The 3,854-nt window shown below is 43.6% G+C and overlaps 1 long non-coding RNA gene across 1 annotated transcript; it reads left to right on the top strand.

Moving 5' to 3' along the window:
• The first annotated feature begins 1,521 nt into the window (after window positions 1-1,521).
• LOC139629683 (uncharacterized) lies at window positions 1,522-3,567 on the top strand. Its single transcript, XR_011693023.1, has 3 exons — window positions 1,522-1,630; window positions 2,215-2,346; window positions 3,239-3,567. It is a non-coding gene; the product is annotated as an uncharacterized lncRNA (long non-coding RNA).
• Window positions 3,568-3,854: the final 287 nt, after the last annotated feature.

Raw genomic sequence — 3,854 nt, 5'->3', positions numbered from 1 at the left:
AAGGACAGATACTGTCATTGTTCCAGTGATAAATGATCACATGAAGGACTCACTGCTTCACCGTCTGCAGCAAAAACTGACCAGTCTGACTGAAGTAGCTGCTAAGTTTAACTGAATCAACACACACACACACACACACACACTTCCTCCACCATCCATTTTACAGCAACACAGCTTTGAGGAGCTGATATCCAGATGCTGTCGGGAGAATTAAATCCACCAGCTCCAAACATGTGTCTGTGTGTTGATGTAGGTGAACCTAATTAAATGTGTGTGTGTATGTGTGTGCTTTTTTAATTAAGTCAGTTGACACCCCCGGGATAGTGTTGTTACAGAGGTGACAGAGACCTCCTGGACAGTGACTAAACACACAGCGTTTTCATTTACCCGCTCATGCAGCGCGGATGTGTGTGCTCATTTACCTGGTGTGTGTGCCTGTTGGTGTGCGTGTGTGTGTGTGTGTGTGGGGGGGGGTGGTTGGGGGATAATGGCTTCAGGTGTCACACCATATCAGTCTGTCTTTTTATTAGACCCTGACTGTAACGAGTAATTAACTTCCCACTGAGAACGTTTGTTCCTCCATTGATGTCATAAAGAGAGAGATTAGCCAGTCAGGATTTACTTTTCCATGCCAGAGGCGAGTGTGTGTGTGTGTGTGTGTGTGTGTGTGTGTGTTTTGCACTGTAAATCATCAAATATGTCCACTGTCATTTGTAGATAAGTGACATTTTGAATCTACACCACCTTCATTTCATGTTTTTAACTTAATTCCTTCATTGAGGCTGTATGTGTGTGTGTGTGTGTGTGTGTGTGTGTGTGTGTGTGTGTGTGTATGTGTGTGTGTGTGTGTGTGTGTGTGTGTGTGTGTGTGTGTCCTTAGTGAGTAATCAAAAGCTGGCAGGGGGTTTCTCATGCTCTCCATGATTCTGTTAGCACTACATGTCTTCTGTGTACTCTCTCTCTCTCTCTCTCTCTCTCTCTCTCTCTCTCTCTCTCTCTCTCTCGCACACACACACACACACATACAGAGCACTGGTGGTTTCCCACCCAGTCTAAAGGTAGATGTCCATGTGTTTGTGATTATAAAGCAGGTCTAGGTTCTATATTAATACTGTGAAAGTATCAAAGCCTCAGTCCACAGAGAAATGCACACAGCCTGTATTCAGAAACTGAGCCTTAAAACCAGCCGTCAGGACTTCTGGAACTTTGTGATGTCACAACAAAGCAGTCACTGCCCTAAGCCCCGCCCACTTGGACCCACCATCCAACCTTGCAGGATTTGGTTTCTCTGAGTGTTTACCTGAAATCTGATATATTTTTATTGGATCACAAAACATCAGCCAATCAGAAGAGAGGCTCAGAGCCTATATATGTAGCCTATATATATATATATATATATATATATATATTTAATATTAACACCTGCAGAGGGCTGGCATCACAGGTGTGCCCCCTTCTGCTTGCACCCCTTCCTATAGGTCACCTGACGTATCAGGTCAAATCTAGGTGCTGCTACACTCGTTGGCCTCTGACAACGACCTGGTGGCTGTACGGCTCGCTCTTAAACTTCCATCTCTCAGGAGCCTGCCGGTTGATTTGGCCAGAAAACCTCTGCAACCCACCTTCACTGGTAACACTCTCCAGCCCTGCTGCTGCTGCTGCTGTCTATGTGTATTTCAACCTTTTCCATTCGTATGTTTCACTGTTTGGGCCATTGCAGCCTCTCGAGGCACAGTTTACAACAAAACACAGTAGGAGCTGTGTGAGGTAAACCACAGGACCTGGGGCCTCATGTACACAGCACTGTGTAGAATTTATACTGAAACATGGCATCCGCACAAAGAATTCACATGTATGTGACCGTGAGCATGCAGGATTCCACGCACATCGTCTTTGTACATCCCAACTGATGTGAAATTGAGTGCACATGTTGGAGCACCACACTCCACCCTCTCTCCACCCTAAAATTGATATGCTGACAAGTTCAAATAGCCCACACCTGGCCTACCTTTCTCTTCAAAAAAATGGCGGAAGTAGGCAGCAAATCTGCAACAAAGAACAACTTGAGCAAGTGTGAGGTGGAAGTCCTGCTGTCAGAGGTGGAGTCCAGAAAAATAATTTTATTTGGTACTCCGTGTGGTGGCTTCTGCCCACTGCCAAAGTGTGGCCAGAACACTTTTGCAGAAGTGTGATTTATTTATGTTGCCCCAACAGACGGTGCAGTGGTCAGAGACTCCTCTGGCACACGTTCTGTCCTGCGTCTCCCGGGGCCTCCCTCTTGTGCCGAGCCGCGCCCGACTGGCCGTATCCGGAACGACGGCGTATTGGAGTCACCAAAATGACATGGTGAGGGCAATCTTGGAGATCAATAACAACCTAAAGAATCTGATTGATGTCCTCACTGATGTAAGTGTTCCATTAAAAGAATGAATTCTGTCTCCATACCATTTATATTGTTCCCATTACATTTTGCCAGACCTGAATGGCAACTTCATTTAGTTGAACATGAAAGTGTCCAGGGTCTGATCTTCTGGGAGGTTGGGCGTCTCCTGCAGGGAAATGTCATACCTGTGTGAGGTCATTGTGCCTCGGCTCTTGGTTAGTCTGCAGGTTGGCGAGTGGTGTCAGCAGCCACGTCTAAAGGTGGTAACTCCGCTCTTCTGATGGGCAGTTGATCAAATAGAATAAAGGCACACATAACTTAAAGCACACATTAAGGCCTTTAATTTTCCCTAAAAATGTATACTTACAATAGGCTCAAGTTTGACACATTCCAGAATTAGCACAACTTCAGCTAATTAGGCTGTATTTTTGAATTTCCCTGTAGGGATCAATAGTATTATAATAAGTATTTTTTTTATCTTTTTATCTTTATCTTGAATAAGTCAATGAAAGATTTATGTGTACTGTAATAGTTGGTCCATTTTAAAAACAATCAACTTGAATTTCCACTAATGTTCAAACAGCAAATATCTAAACAAACTCAGAGGGCTGTTGACATGTCTTTACAAGTGATTTGAAACGTTCAGTTTTTCCTGCCTGCATAGTCACAACCATGATATGCATGGTAATCCACTGTCATCCAGGTATATCAGACCAGTTCTTCAGCTGGTAGGGATGTGTCTCACAGTCTGTTCTGTGCAGAGTGGACATGATGGATCCTCTCCACTCCACTGGTTTAAGTTCTTGGGAGTGGGAAGAAGATGAGGCTAATTCTACCTGTTTCCATCTCCCACAGATCCTTTCTGCTACAGGGTTTCACAGGAACCTTAGATTTCACTGCTGGGCTGATTTTGCTTTGTGCCAAGTGGGATGACTCATCATGAGACCAGAACAATCTCTCCCATAATGCATCTGACCTTCAATGTGCCTGAGACCAGATTTTGCTTGTTCCAAAGACTCAGGGTCCACGTTCTCCCAGTTTCATCCAGGGACCAGTTGCTTGTATTCCACCATCTTGAGAGTGAGTCGTGTTCAGCCTCACCTTGGTGTCTGGGGTAGCTACCCATCAAAGACGGTTGGTGACTCAAGTCAAAAGGAATCGAGATGATCCAGATAATACAAAGTCAAAAACAATAATTAACATCTCTAATTTCTAATTTTAAAGTTCTTTGTTTTACGTGTTCATAATTCTCACTGTAAAAAGTTGAAATTATAGTTTAAATTAGAAATTACCTTTAGTCAAAAATTTCAGCAATAAATGATCCACATCCAACTAATCCACATGTAGAGCTATTCAATATATGAATACAACATTTTACATCCAACTTAAATCGCAAATTTCCTTAAATCGGTATTTTCTGTATGTGAGTTCTGCATCACTGCCGCTAAGCTAACAGAACTACCACCTAGGG

Source organism: Trachinotus anak, unplaced genomic scaffold, assembly GCF_046630095.1.
Source record: "Trachinotus anak isolate AG129_WGS33_773 ecotype Australia unplaced genomic scaffold, CSIRO_AGI_Tana_v1 ptg000012l, whole genome shotgun sequence".
NCBI classification, from domain to species: domain Eukaryota; kingdom Metazoa; phylum Chordata; class Actinopteri; order Carangiformes; family Carangidae; genus Trachinotus; species Trachinotus anak.
This window is presented reverse-complemented; position numbering and strand designations above follow the sequence as displayed.